The 16614-nt window shown below is 36.4% G+C and overlaps 1 protein-coding gene and 1 pseudogene across 1 annotated transcript in view; one reads left to right on the forward strand and one right to left on the reverse strand.

The window, feature by feature from the left end:
* Positions 1-16614, reverse strand: part of USP32 (ubiquitin specific peptidase 32) — a 260532-nt gene that overhangs the window by 154200 nt on the left and 89718 nt on the right. The window lies entirely within an intron of this gene.
* LOC114049099 lies at positions 848-1478 on the forward strand (annotated as a pseudogene).

The raw sequence follows: 16614 nt of genomic DNA on the forward strand, positions 1-16614 counted from the left end.
CCAACAGCATTAGCTGTTAACGTGACCATAATTAATAAAAAATAATTTGAAATAAAAATTTAACTAAGATTTAAGTGTAAAAGATCACCAAATAAAAAATTATACAGTCAATACAGGTATTTCCTACAGGCATATCAAAAATCAATTCAAAATTCAAAAAGGATTAGTGCAAGCTGCAAGAGAAATTATACCTACATAGGTCAAAGAATGACATTATCTTGGGAGAATAGAATTTTGAGTAAGAGTTAATAATAATGACTAACCGACTAGTACAGAGTAGTCAAAGTACTAAATATATAGCTCTTCTCTCTGTAAGCCTAAGTTCTTTTCATTAGATGACTCTACTTTTTCTTCCCCTTTTTTTTTGGCTAGGCAATGGTGTTAAGTGACTTGCCCAGGGTCACACAGCTAGTAGGTGTTACGTTATCTGAGATCACATTTGAACTCAGGTCCTCCTGAATCCAGGGACGGTACTCTATCCACTGCACCACCCAGCTGCCCCGACTCTACTTTGTAAAAGAGCAAATACAACATGATACAATTGGAAGAAATCTTGAGAATATCTATGTTCCATGATTCTCTGAAATGAATAGTGGGATATGCTTTTAGCATATTATACTAGCTGTTGGAATATGATGTTATCTGAAATACTGTTAAAGCAGAAGTGAACAATTTGGCATAAAAATTAGATTTCTATTTAATTTCTTTAGTCAATTCTACTACTTATTAGTAACTATAGTAAAACTTACAGTTAAAATTCAAACTCTTGATTAAAACTGGTTTTAGAATTGGCAGAGACTTCTTTTCCATTCAACTGTGATGCTGGTAAATATGGCTCTAAGCAGCCATGACATCCAGGCAAAATGACATGATTCTAAAGTCCCATTTCCACAAAGAATGGCAAAGAAGAGTTTCCACATGATTTAATTAGTCAGCCAGAGAGACTGTAAGATGAAAGGTTTATCAAGCAACAGCTCAGCAAATTGCCCCTCATTGTGAATCTTGTTCTATCCTGCCAATAGTGAGGTGCCATACTGTTCCAATACCACAACAAAGTATATGCTGGTAGAAGATTCAGATCAAAAGAGTTAAGGTTGGCTAGTAACCATAAAAAAGTGGTAAGAACTATAAATATCTCTGTGGAAGTCTGCAGAGTACCTCTAGGCAAATGTGGGATAGCTGAAAGAATATCATTCCAAACTTATCCTCTTCCCAAGAAAACCATCTGCCCCTAAGAAGGAAGATAGCTCTCTTGAAGAACTCAAAGTGGCAGTGCAGCTTTTCAAGTCAAGTTATGCCCATCAGAAATGTGAATAAGAAAGAAAAAGCTTATATCATCATTACATAAGATGAAAAGAATTTCAAGGCATTTGTCACTGCAAATGGCCCGAACCAATGCCCATCTTTTTTACATTTGAGTAAAAAGGGCCAAGGAAGCTGTAGAGCAAATATGTGAAGAAGAAATAGCCAGCTATTAAGAGCTTTCCATAAAACAAAACAAAACAAAAAAAGAACTGGTAGTGAATTAGAAAAACAATAATGGCTTAAATTTATATAGTACCTATGGTATATGGTATATGGTATATGGTATATTTTCCCCATAACAACCCTGAGAGTTACGTAAGGCAAGTATTATCCTGTTCATTTTATAGATAAGAAAACTGAGGCTCATTAGGTGAAGTGTTTTATTGTTGATTAAAACTATGACTACATAAGCATTCAGGGGAAAAAAAAGAGGTTTTAGTCAGAATAAATTTAGATAGAAAATGCTAGAACTTTGCTACTATTCTTGTGCTAATCTTACGGAAATGATGGAGAGCTACGAATTATACCACAGTACAATTAGATGAATTCATAAATATTTAAAGAGTAGTCAATCATTAATGATTCTATGTCAAACTGAAAGAAGTCTCCAGTATGGTACCTATGAGATTGGACTGGATTAGACTTTTATTAAGGACCTAGATCTAGATAAAAGCATAAATGACATGCTTATCCAATGAGCAGATTTCACAAAGCTTTGAAGAATAACCAATACAAAGTATCTAAAAAGATCTTTACAAGCTAGAAAACTGGGCTGCAACTAATAGAAAGCAATTTAATAGGGATAACGTGGGGTTCAAAAAACCGACTTCACCAGTCCAAGATGGTATAGGCATACTGAGACAGTAGGTGATGTGGAAGAGTTTAAGGGGTTTCACTGGACTTCCAGCTCAATGAGTCAAGAATGTGATTTGGTAGTCAAATAAATGTAATCAAAGGCTACATAAGTAATAACCTAGCATCCAGGACTAGGAAGGTAACATTCTTGCTGTACTCTTTCCTTATCAGACCACATTTACAACACTTTGCTCAGTTCAAGACATCCAGATTAGAGTATCCAGGGCAATGAAGAACTTCAAGCCCATTCTATATGAGGCTTCGCTGAAAGAACTTGGGATGTTTAGAATACTTAAGACTCAGGATTTGCATGACAGCTGTTTTCAAGTATCTGAAATATCCATTGTTGCATGAAGAAGTGAAGTGGCACAACAGAGAACCAGGCCTGAAGTCAAAAAGACTCACCTTCCTGAGTTCAAATCTGGCCTCAGCAGGCAGCTAGGTGGCGCAGTGGATAGAGCACCAGCCATGGATTCAGGAGGACCTGAGTTCAAATCCAACCTCAGACACAGAATACTTCCTAGCTGTGTGGTCCTGGGCAAGTCACTTAACCCCACTGCCTAGCCACCAAAAAAAAAAAAAAAGTCCTGACAAATCTGGCTTCAGACACTTTACTAGGTGTGTGACCTGAGCAACTCACTTAACCCTATTTGCCTCAGTTTCCTCATCTGTGAAGTAGAGAAGGAAATGGCAAACCACTCCACTATCTTTGCCAAGAAAAAACCAAATGGGATGACAGAGTCAGACATGACAAACGACTCAACAACAACAAACTGTTGGAGGAAAGTGGATATTCTGCTTGAGGACAGAACCAGGAACAACAGGTGGAAACTATGAAGATGCCAGATTGTGAAAGGCTTTGAAAAGCAAATACAAGACTTCTTATCTGATTCTGACGGTGAAAGGAAGCCATAAGACTTCATTGAATAAGGGGTAACATGATCACACCTGCAATTTAGAAGATCATTTTGAGAGTTGAGTGAAGGATGGACTCAAGTAGGGAGACATTTGATTTAGAAAGAATAATCTGTAGGATAATGAAATACCCCAGGTGTGAAGTGGTGAGGACCTGTACCAAGATGGCAGTTCTGTCAGTGGAGAGTGTAACCCTATGTATATGTACCAGATGAGGATTCAAGTATTAGTTTACTGACAACTAGCTATCTCTCAAGTTCCCCAAAGAGCTATTAGAAATGAAAAAATAGCCATCACAATTTTTAAAACTCTATTTTCCTTGTATAGACATGTTTTGTGTTGGCTGCTCATTGGTATACTCACCTGAAAATCAACAACCAAAGTAATTGTATAGAGCTGAAAATAGAAGCCTTAAGTTAGCACCATCGCCCTTAATGATAACATTCATATTTGAGTATGTACCTGGAGAAAAGTTCTTTGTTTGTAAGGGCAATTACTGTTTGCAATTTTCAGTCTTTGCGCAAAACCAACTACTCTATTTGAAATGCTAAACATTAACATTAGATTGTATAACTGCTACTTCTGCAGCATTTCATTGCTAGGATTCAACCAACAATATTTGAAAAAGATTCTACTGTGACAGCTAGCTGCAGTTTGCTACACAAACTAAAGAGTCTTTGAAAGAGTTCCATAATGGAATCTAGCTTTAGTTAATATCTTTTCCCCCATTTATTAAGTATTTATGAAGAGCCTACTATTTGCTTGGCACCATCTTAAATACCATGGCTATAGAGACAAAAGTGAAACAGTCCCTGTCCTCAAGTTTACATTCTGTAGGGGGAGATGTTATGTACATATAAAGGTTTACACAAAATTTATATAAATGAATACAAGGTAATTATAGGGAGAAGGTATTAGCAACCTTGGAGATCAGGGAAGACTCTGTAGGTAATCTGTTTTGAAGAAGACAGATCAAATGAAAAACAGCAATCCCATTAAGAAGCTTAGAAAATATAACACTGGGGCAGCTAGGTGGCGCAGTGGATAGAGCACAAGCCCTGAAGTCTGGAGGACCTGAGTTTAAATTCGACCTCAGACCAAACACTTGACACTTACTAGCCATGTGACCCTGAGCAAGTTACTTAACCCCAACTGCCTAAAAATTTAAAAAAATTTTTTTAAATAAAATAAAATAAAATAAAAAATATAACACTAATGTTTTATACTAAATTGGTAAATGAAATCATTTGAAGACCAATATAGGACTAGTCCAGTGTACTAGGTTTTTTTTTGGTCAGAGCAAACAGTTTCAATACCCTTGCATTGAGTTTCTATTTAATAAATCTGATTGACCATCATATTGGAAACATTTATCTGAAGGTTAGATATCAGAAACAAATTTACACATGAAGTGAGATATGAACTCTTTGCTATTCCAGGTACCTCCCACCTACACTCAATTACTTATAATTTCAGAATTAGGTAAAACCCTGCTAACACTGACAAAAAAAAACAACAAACTAGGCAGTAACTAGACCACAAAGCAGAACCTAGCACTAAGACTTTCCCTTTGTTTACTCAAGAATTTCTCCAGCAGCTAGGTGGCCCAGCGGATAGAGCACTGGCCCTGTAGTCAGGAGAAACTGAGTTCAAATCCAGGTTCAGACACTTGACACTTACTAGCTGTGTGACCCTGGGCAAGTCACTTAACCCCACTGCCTAGCAACAAACAAAGAAATGGCAAGATTTTCTGACTTGAACCTGATAAGAAAACAGCCTTAAGAATGAACCATAATGGGGCAGCTAGTTGGCACAGCAGATAGAGCACTGGCTCTGGAGTCAGGAGGACCTGAGTTCAAATTCGTGTTCAGACACTGGACACTTACTAGCTGTGTGATCCTGGGCAAGTCACTTAATATCCCACTGCCTAACCAAAAAAAAAAAAAAAAAAAAGAGAATGAGCCATATTTATTTCTGATTTCTTCCGTAGGGGTCAATATTAAAATGTTAAAGGAGATGCCAGTAAGAATGTAATTTAAAAGAAGGGGCACCACTTCAGAACTCTGTGACTCTTAAGGTTGACAAAATAGCCAATATGAGTGACAGTGCAAAACAGTATGGCTTGGTGAGAAACTTTGCTGGACTTCGAAGTCACAAAGACTAAGCCCCACTCTCCTGTCAACAGTTACTAGCTATATGACTATGGGAAGTCATAACCTCTTCTTAGCCTCATTTTCCTCATATTCTTAAAGAATAGGAACAAAAGATATCATCAAGAAATGGTATACAAGTAAGAGCAAATAGGCAAGGAAAGACAGGAGGTGACCCAGGAAACCCCACACTCACAGGATTAGAAGAAATTGAGAAAGGTTTCCTGTATGTTGGGCAGTTCCTCTGCGGCAAACTTATAATGTAAACAAGGGTCCATGGGGAAGCATGGATGGATAACAAACTGCACCACTGGAAGGAACTTCCAAATTAATGAGATCATAGATTTATTTGAATATCTGAGCCATTACATAGATGTTTCCGTCATATTTGGAAGTCTCAGATCTTCAAGAACATTCAAAATACCAATATTGTTCTTCAAAAGTATACAAAGCACTCCAGATTGCACAAAGTAGGGATGAATTTTGTCATAAATCTCTCACTTTCAGCTGACAAAAATTAAGGGGGACTAGAAAGATTACAGGATCATAAATTTAGGGTAAAAGGGGCCATGATATTCATCTTGTCTCACACTTTCTTTTCTGTTCTTTCTTTTTTTTTTTTTTGGCAGGGCAATTGGGGTTAAGTGACTTGCCCAGGGTCACACAGCTAGTATATGTCAAGTGTTTGGTCTGAGGCCGGATTGAACTCAGGTCCTCCTGACTTCAGGGCCGGTGCTCTATCCACTGCGCCACCTAGCTGCCCCCTCACACTTTCATTTTAAAGATAAGGAAATTGAGGCTCAGAGCATGTGATTTGCCCAAGATTTCAGAAATAGTAAATGGCAGAGCAGAAATCCAAACTCAAGTTGACTCTAAACCCAGGATTCTTTCCACTTTACCACGGTGCTTCTTATCTTCAATATTTTCTATTAAATGCTATCATATGTAAAGACAAAATTTCTCTCAGTATTTCACCTCCTCCAAACTTGCAGTCATCTCATGACACAAAAAATATTAAAAAAAAAAAAGACGGAAAAAAATCAAGAAAACTGATCAATACATCAAAAAAAGTCTAAAATATGTGCAATGTTCCATATCCATGGATTTTCTAACTTTGAAAAGGAATAGGGGGACAAGGAATGTCTTCCCATATCCCTTTTTTTAGGCCTATTTATTTTTTGATAAAATGTAATGTTACTGGGGAAAAAATAACAAGGGAAGAAGAACTGCAAGAAAAGTAAATGGCTAACAACAGTTGTTTTTAAACATTACCCAAGAACTGAACTTCCTAAAAATTAAGATGGACCAAAAAGAAAGCAATGACTCCATGAAACAACTAGAAATAATAAAACTTAATCAAAAGCTCAAAAAAGAGCCTTGATACCATATTTCAAGAAATTATTAACAAAAACTGCCTGGATCTATTAGAACCATGAAAACTTTGTTTTCAGTTCCTAGCTACCACAAAAAGTGCTGCTATAAATATTTTGATGGATATGGAATTTTTCTTTGAAAAATTACGTCTTTGAGATATATGCTTAGCAGTAGAATCACTAGGTCAAAGGACATAGATGATTGAGGCTACTTCATTTGTATAATTCCAAAACGAATACAGAAAAGCATTGGAAAAACTTTTCTTTGTTAAATAATTATAAGAGATGGCTCTCTGAGAATGGGTAGGTGTACAGATACAATGAGAGATCTAAGCAAGGGAAAAAGAAAAGATATCCATAAAAGCCTATTTTTATACAGAGGTTGACTAGTGGAACAATCAGTGGAATTGAATAAGTACAAAATACACAGAAGTAAACAAACACAAGAGTTTAGTGATCAATAAAACCAAAGACCCTAGTAACCAGGCTATTCGACAAAAATTGATAGAAAAACTGAAACACAGTTTGGTAGAAATTAGGTATAAACCAACATTTCAATTCATATAATAGGATAAACTCCAAATGGAAACATGACAATCATAAAAGCTGATATCATTAGCAAATTAGAGAAGAAAACACCTTTCAGATGAATGGATAGGGGAAGAATTCAGGATTTAACAAGCAATAGAGCAGAACCATAAGATATAAAGTAGAAGATTTTGATTAGATAAAATTGAAAAGTTTTTATAAAACAAATCTAATACAATTAAAATTAGAAGGTAAAAAAGTAAATTGAAAAAATATCTGCAACAAATTTCTTTATTAAAGGACTCATATCCAAAATATGTAAGGAACTGATTCAAATGTATAAAAACAGGGAGGCAGAACCAGTAGCAGGAAATACTACACCTAGGTCTCCCTACTAAACTCCTTGAAACATATCCAGAAAATGCACCAAATTGAGTCATGATGGAGAAATACAAGAAAAATGTCCCAGTAATATTTTTCAGATCAGATCAACATATAGAGACAAACAGAGAAGTTTGCAGACACTAGGTATGGAATCTGGAGTATTAGCTTATAGCACTCTAGCACTCAAGCAGAGGCAAAAAGATCCTAGACCCATACAAGAAAACAATGATCTGATGGTACAGGAAGAGATGCCACTTGTCACCCACTACTAAGTCTTAAGTTGCAGATCCAGGGCAGCATCTGGAATTTCTGAATTAGGGAGCAACATCACTGGTGGGCAACAGATTGAAAAGAGAAAATTTAGAAATGAACATAGTGTGACTATGACTCGAGGAGCAGAATGTGATCTTAGTTCCAACTTTTAGCCCAGTCAGAAGCCTACAGAGGAGTAACTAGGGCAGCAATCCCAGACCAAAGCAAAGCCTGAGCACTGTTCCTCAGAACCAGCAGAGCTTTCCCAGGTGGCTGATAATGGCTGAGTCAGATAGCAGTCTACTGTTGTTCAGAACCAAACCCAGGTCAAAAACTTGCAGAGTTAGATCAGGGAGGGAGTAATTGGACATTGCCCTGGAATGAAGGGCTAGTTCAAAAATTAAGAAAGTTATAAGAATACGCAACTATATCAATAACAGAAACAGATATGATTATTTCAATAGATGCAGAAAAACCTTTTTGACAAAACACCATGCCCATTTCTAATAAAAAGATTAGAAAGCATAGGAATAAATGGAACCTTTCTTAAAATGATAAATAAGAGTCTATCTAAAATGAAATGCAAGCATTATCTGTAATGGGAATAAACCAGAAACCTTTCCAATAAGATCAGACATAAGGCAAAGATATCATAATCAGCAACACTATTCAACTGCATTAGAAATATTAGCCATAGCAATGAGATAAGAAAAAGAAATTGAGGGAATAAATACAGATAATAAGGAAACAAAAGTATCACTTTTCTCAGAAGACATGATGATGTACCTTAAAGAGCCCTAAAGAGTACATAAAAAACTAGTCAAAACAATTAACAACTTCAGCAAAGTTGCAGGATATAAAATAAATCCATACAAATCATCAGCATTTCTATATATTACCAAGAAAGTGCAACAGCAAGAGATACAATGAGAAATTCTATTTTAAAATAATGACAAGGTAAAACATTTAGGAGTCTACCAGCCAAGATGGCCCAGGTCTCCCACAAGATCTAGGGCTATGTCCACTCATTCTGATCTTTAAATCTTGCTACTGGACTCAGATGGCTCCAGAGAAGAAAGTGAGGCTGGTGACTTTGCACAGCTCTCTCTCAATTAAATCCAATTCACCTGCAAGTCACAGCATCATCTTCCTGATATCATGGTCCTTTTCAAAAACAAAAGACAAACAACAACAATAACACAGGAACTATATGAACACAATTACAAAATATTCTTGACACAAATAATGACAGATCTAAATAACTGGACAAACATTTATTGTTCACTGGTAAGTTGAGCCAATTTATATAATAAAAATTGACAATAATATATAATTAATTTATTCAGTGCCATACTAACCAAACTGTCAAAGTAATACAGAATATATATAAAGTAAATACTTTATAGAGCTAGAAAAAAAATGATAACAAAATGTGTCTGGAGGAACAAAAGGTCAAGAACATCAAAGGAATTTTTTAAAAATGAGAAGGAAGGAGACCTAGCATTACAAAATCTCAAACTATACTATAAAGCTATAATCAGTAAAACAATTTGGTATGGGATAAAAAATAGAGTGGTTGATCAGTGGAACAGATTGAGTATACAATATACAGTAGAAAATGAGCACAGTAACCTATTGTTTAATAAGTCCAAAGATGCCATTATTGGGAAAAGAATTTACTATCTGACAAAAATTGCTGAGAAAACTGGAAAGGACTCTGACATAAACTAGGTGTAGACCAACATCTCATACTGTGTAACAAGATAAGCTCCAAATAAGTATGTAATTTGGACATAAAGAATAATATCATTAGCAAATCAGTGGAACATACAAGAAATATCTGTCAGATCTATGGATAGGAGAAGAATTCATGATTAAATAAGAGATAGTGAGATTCATGTAGGTAAAATAGGCAAATTTAATTATACAAAATTATTAAGCTTTAGTACAAACAAAACCAATTCAGCTAAAATTAGAAGAAAAGCAGGAAACTAGAGGAAAAAATCTTTGGAGCAACTTTCTCATTTCTCAAATATATAGGGAACAGAGTCAAATGGATAAGAATAATAGTCATTCCCCAACTGATAAATTATCAAATGTGGACAGTTTTCAAGGGAAGAAATCAAAGATATCAACAGCCATATGAAAAAAAAAAAGTTCTATATCAATAACTGAGAAATGCAAACTGAAGTAACTCTGAGGAACTTCCTCCTGACACTCATCAGATTGGCTATGAGAAAAAAGGAAAATTGTGAGGGACTGTCTGATGTTGCCTACTGCCAAGTGGAGGTTGTGGCAAGATTGGGGTAGGAACTGGGTATTAGGCAGTAACGGGAGCTCACGCTCCCGAGGCAGGGGCTGTGCTAGGCGGAGTTGTGGTGAACTGGGATGGGCTGGATACGGAGAAGTAACCGGAGCTCACGCTCCTGAGGCAGTGGGCAGTGCTATTGGAGCTGTGATAGCTGGGGAAGGAACAGAATAAAAGGAAGTAGCTGGAGCACGTGCTCCTGAGGCAGGGGGCTGTGCCACGTGGGAGTGGGACGGCAGAGGACGAGTTCCCTTTGCTTAGTCCCCTCCCTAAGTGCAACGTCAACCCCAGACACCTCCTTCCTGTGTCCTTCCTGACTTCCTGGGTCATGTACCTTCCCTTTGTGTAGCACTGACCCCAGACGCCTCCTCCCGGTATCTGGGCCTGACTTCCTAGGTCACGTACTCTTTGTCTATGCACTAATCCCATATGCCTCCTTCCTGTATCCGGTCCTAGCCTCCTGCGTCACTTCCTCTCCCTTGGTGCGCTAAACTCAGACATCCCCTTCCGGTATCTGACCCTACAATTATTGACTAGTAGGCGGGCTGAGGAGGAGGGGCTAAGTAGGTACTTAAGGAACGATCGTGCTCTGATCACGCTCTTTTTGCTCCTGCTCTGTTGCTCTGGCCTTCCTGTGATGGCCTCTGAATAAAGCTCGGGTTTTGGCACCTCCTGGTAGGCTCGTCTCTGAGTTTATCCGGTTGAGGACCGAAGACTGGTAAGTATGACTCTGGCAGCCTGCTCCTTATAGGAGGAGAGTGCACGGGCGCGGCCGGCACAGAAAATGACAAATGCTGGAGAGGATGTGGAAAAGTAGGCACATTAATGTACCGCTGGTGGAGCTATGAACTAATCCAACCATTCTGGGGGGCAATCTGGAACTATGTTCAATCTGGAACATTGACCCAATAATACCACTACTAGGTCTATACTCAAAAGAGAGCAAAAGAAAAGGAAAGGAATATATATACAAAAATATTCACAGCATCTTTTTTTGTGGTAGCCAAGAACTGGAAACTTATAAATTGGGGAATGGCTGAACAAGTTGTGGTATAGAAAGGTAATGGAATACTATTATTCCATAAGAAATCATGAGCAGGCAGATTTCAGAAAAACCTGTTAAGACTTATATGAACTGATACAAAGTCAAGTAAACAGAATCAGGAGAACATTGTACAACACAGTAACAGCAATGTTGTGAAATGACTAACTTTGACAGATTAGGCTTCCTGAGCAATGCAATGATCTATCACAATTCCAAAAGACTCAAAGATGGAAAATGCTATCCATGTCCAGAAAAAGAACTACAGTCTGAATGCAGATCAAAGCATACTATTTGTTCTTTCTTTTGTTGCCACTTTCTCATAGTTTCTCTCATTTGTTCAAATTCTTTGTTACAACATGACTAATGTAAAAATGCTTAACATGCAAAAAAAAGTTAAAAAAATGTTTAATATGAATGTCTATATATAACCTATATCAGATTGCATGCCATCTTGGGGAGGAGGAGAAAATCTTATGGGAGTGAATGTTGAAAACTAAAAATTAACTAATTTTTTAAAAAAAGAAATAATGAAGGGGATGGTTTCAAAAAATTTGGGAAGACTTAAATGAACTGATGCTAAGTTAAGTGAGTAGAACCAGAAGGATTTTCACAGTAATAACAATACTGTAAAGACAAACAACTATGAAATACTTAGTTACTATGATCAATCCAATGATCTACCATAATTCCAAATGACTCATGACAAAACTCTCCACCTCCAGATAGAGAACTAATGAGCACAGAGCAAAGATTGAAGCATTTGCTTTCTCTTTCTCTCTCTTTTTTTCTAATATGGCTAAAGTAGAAATGTTTTGCAAGACTTCATATGTATAATGAATATTGTATTTCTTGCCTTCTCAATGGGTCGGGAGGGATAGATGGAGAGAATCTGGAACTGAAAATAAAATAAAATTTTAAAAAAACATTTTTAAAGTACAATTAAAAAGACCTTTAAAACATTAAATGTTGATTTGTATATTTCTAAAGTAATTTGTACAAATTTAGTTTCACATAAAATATTTTCTCATCAGGGCAGCTAGGTGGCACAGTGAATAGAGCTCTGGCCTTGGAGTCAAGAGGACCTGAGTTCAAACCCAGCCTCAGACACTTGAGATTTATTAGCTGTGTGACCCTGGGCAAGTCACTTAACCCCAATCGCCTCACCAAAAAAAAAAAATTCTCATCTGCATGTTTATTTTACTTTACGAAGTTCAGAATAAGTTTTATTTTTAAAAAGGATGTATCAATTTTGACCATTTGGCAATAATTATAAGTAGGCATACACACACATAAATATACACATATGTTTGTGTGAGAAATATATGTGTGCATATATGTCTGTGTGCATAGATACACACACGTGCCTTATGTAATTCTGAGGGCCATCTCCAGTCATCCTTATCTATATCTTGCCACTGGACCCAGATGGCTCCAGAAGAGAAAGTGAGGCTGGTGACTTTGCACAGCCCTCTCTCACTTAAATCCAATTCACTTGCAAGTCATGGTATCACCTTTGTGATGTCATGGTCCTTTTCAAGAACAAATGACAAACAACAACCTATCTTCCCCATTCTCCTCTTCTATTAAAGTGGTGAAATTCAAAGTGATTCACAGCAATAACATTCTTATGAAGTCAGTACTTTGCCAAGAGATTTATAAATTTTCTCCCAAAGAATACATGCACTAACATAATACTTCATTATTAAATATTATTAACCTCAGCTATTTCAAGCAAGTACATTACATATTACAGAGATCCTTATATTTGCACTTATAATTAAAGCCTCCAGGAGGAAGTAAAATATACACAAAATGGCCTATCTTAGTTAAACCACAAATACTAGTTCTTGTATTTTAAGATAAACAATTCTGAATGGTACTAAGAAACATAGCTACTCATCCCAATCTAGCTTGTAATCAGATGTGCATGAGGGCTATAGTTAGAAAAACGAATCTTTGGAAATGTTCTCCTTATTCACCTTTGCCTCTTAGAATCCCTGGTTTCTGTCAGCAGTGCCAACTTCACCTCCCAGATTTGCTTATATCTGCTTTATATTTGTTTTAAGTATGTACTGTCTATCCTAGTTAGGTTAAGCTTCTTGAGGGCAGGGACTTTCACTTTCTTTGTATTCCCAGTACCTAGCACAATGCCTGCTACTTAAGGGCCCCTTACCGATAAACAACTTTGATATCATTTTAATGATCATTTTAAGGGATCTTCCAGAGTCACAAAGGACCAGTTTTCAAAGAACTTTGCAACTTTCTAAATCAATAAAAGCTAATTTTCATCAATATGTTCCATCTTATACTAGACCAACTTTACTGTCATTTCCTCTCACAGAACACTTTAAACAGAAACTATTTTAAGCAAGAAATGATAAATTCTATACTAATTATTCGAATGAAACAACAACAAAAAAATGCACCTAAATTTTAACTATCTTATTTTCTCCTTCCTGGCACCTAATTTCCATTTCAGACTTCTTTTGTCCAACTGGGAAATCTGTGTCTACTACAAACCCAGAAGTATCAAGGGAACAATAAATCAGACTAATGTGCATATGTGCATATGTATATAGGTATGTATGTATTGTGTATTTGTATATACACACATACATGTAATACACACGTAAAAAATAAAAGACAATAAAATATCTATTCATCAAGGCAAAATTAAATTAGAGGAAACCAACAAGAATGAAAGCTTTATTGAAAATGATGGGACATAAAAGAAAAAACTTAAAAGTTTCTGTGAGGCTATGCTACCTGTTTATCATCGAGGGAAGAGCAAAACATACCTAGTGCCCAATGTGGTAGATACAGGCCTTCAAAATCACTTATTACTGAATAAATAATAAAAGTTCTTTTTAACATTTGTTACATAATTTAGTCTATGTGAAATAAAAACATACTACTCCTTTGTGATAGGCTAGACAGCTAAAGTATTTACTGAATAATCAGAACATTCAGAACACTTGCTGACTTTAATGTCCTACTTTTAAATCAGGTGCTAAGAATGAAATAGATTTCTTCCTTATAAGCAAAATTTAAGGCTACAAATTCCCTAGTTCAATCTAAATGTAAATAATCTGGTCAAATAAAATGAAACAGAAGTTTTTTTAAAAGTAGAGATAGCCAATATTTGCATTAAAAATATTCCTACTTTATATGACAAGAAGATACATTTCTTCACCACCACAAAGTTCTTGCTTTAAATACGTATATATACATATGTATAAAAACATATCCATACAATGTGACGTTTTCCTAGTTCAAACCATTCAGAACTGGTCAAAATGAGATACTCAATTACTTTTTTTTTTTGAGATACACTATTAAATACCAGAATAAAACTTAATTTTTATCTGAAATTCTAATGGAAAGAATAAGAACAATTGTTTTAGTATAATATAAAGATCACAGAATTAACTATAAGGAAAACTGAAATACCTTATTTAACAAGTTGCTTTAAACTTTTATTTAATTATAAAGGTAGATAAGGTTTGTTTTCAGTCTCAAATAGGTTATACCCAGAGACTATAATTAAATTAGGCAAACACTTAGAAGGTTTGATAAGTCCTACTTATGCATCATAATATCTAAAATGGAAACATTACTCAATTAAAAAATATTTCTAAGTTCTAACCCTCAAGTGAAGTACGCTCATTACAGGGAGGGGCAGAAATCAGAACACAATAGCTGGTCTAATTCTACTAGTTATATTTCAAAATAAAATTATATAGCAAAACAAGTGTCACAGAACTGATTTTTTTAAAATTGGACCCATGATTCAATTGCTGCAAGAAATTCTCAGTGAGCCTGTTCCCTCTAACAGCATAGATCTGCACCTGCTCTGCATCTTATAATTGAGTTGTCTTGCACACTGATTTGCAGAGCATCACAAGCCAGTAAATGTCAGAGAAGGGTCTTAAAGACAGGTATTGCTGACTCTAAGGATAGCTTATCCAATGTGCCAAAGGCCCCTACACCTTTTTTTAAAAGGAGGAAGTACCATATGGGGAACATTCTTGATAAAGAAGTTCCCTCCAAGTGATTTGTTTTAACTTAGCATCTCAAAGCACTAAAAGGTATGTGACTGACTTACGCCACACAGATTTTCTGTATCGGAGGCAGGTCTTACACCCAGCTATATCTTTATAACTCAAAGGCCACCTATTACATACTACAGATTATTACAAATAACAATACATTAAATCATTAAATTACCAATAAACTGGGTTCTAAAATGTAATATTTCCTAGAAGAAAGAGGCTGACCTAAACAAGGTTGTAAAGAAAATTGTGTTATATTTGTCCTTCATTCTCCAAGAGGACCATGACATCAGGGAAATGATGACATAATTTACAAATGACTTTGTTTTGAATGAGGGAGGGTTGTGCAAGGTCACCAGCCTCACTCTCTCCTCCAGAGCCATCTGGTTCCAGTGGCCAAATATTCATCAGGAGGACTGGAGATAGCTTAGGATGCAATGGGAGACCCTCGCCCTTTTTCAGGTTCTCACTTTGTGTGAGCATTTACTGCATTGTCAAGCATCCCTCTACAAAAACAAAAAAAGTCTCTATTTTCTTTTTTCTTTTTTTTTTTTTGTTTTACTTTTAGGCAATTGGGGTTAAGTGACTTGCCCAGGGTCACACAGCTAGTAAATGTCAAGTGTTTGGTCTGAGGTCGGATTTGAAATCAGGTCCTCTTGACTTTAGGGCCGGTGCTCTATCCACTGCACCACCTAGCTGCCCCCAAAAGTCTCTATTTTCAAGGAATTCATATTCTAATAGAGGAGACAGAAGCTAAGTACATAGAGGATATGTATATACAGAGTAGGCAAAAGAAAACAATACTACAACCAACATATGTTACACATACACAAGTATATGCAGCAAATATATATTATATTTGTAGCAGTATTGTTTTCCTTCATTATAGTTTCTACGTTCACATTCTGAGTTGGCTTCTGTTGGTTACTCTGAAAATCAAGCTACCATTTAAAACATTTTAGGGGACTCCATCCAGGACATTTCTGAAATCAATCTGATGAGCCAGAGTGCATCTTTATGAGGGGGCATTTGCTGACCATTCCATTCACCCCTGGCCTATCCCCTAGTAGTCCACCCCTCTCTCCATTCCTACCTACCTGTATTCAGTTGCGCTCACAGGCTCTAAGATGAATTGGTTGGCTCAAGCTTTGCGGAGAATAGGGAGTTTAAACCACGGGGTGATATAAATTTTAATTACTTTTGTAGCAGCTACAATCGGTGTGCCTGCCATAAAGGACATTCACAAATTCTTTTCAGGTGTGGATCAGCCCTAGCTGCTACAAGGGCAAAGTAACAACAAGAGCAAAAGTGTATATACTTGTGTATCTGCATAAGACGTGCCCCAGTATGTCCCACAGACTATATCAACAAGGTACTAGATCAGTAAGGAAACACACACACACACACACACACACACACACACACACACACACACACACACACACAC

This window comes from Vombatus ursinus, unplaced genomic scaffold (assembly GCF_900497805.2).
Source record: "Vombatus ursinus unplaced genomic scaffold, bare-nosed wombat genome assembly UNPS02014797.1, whole genome shotgun sequence".
NCBI classification, from domain to species: domain Eukaryota; kingdom Metazoa; phylum Chordata; class Mammalia; order Diprotodontia; family Vombatidae; genus Vombatus; species Vombatus ursinus.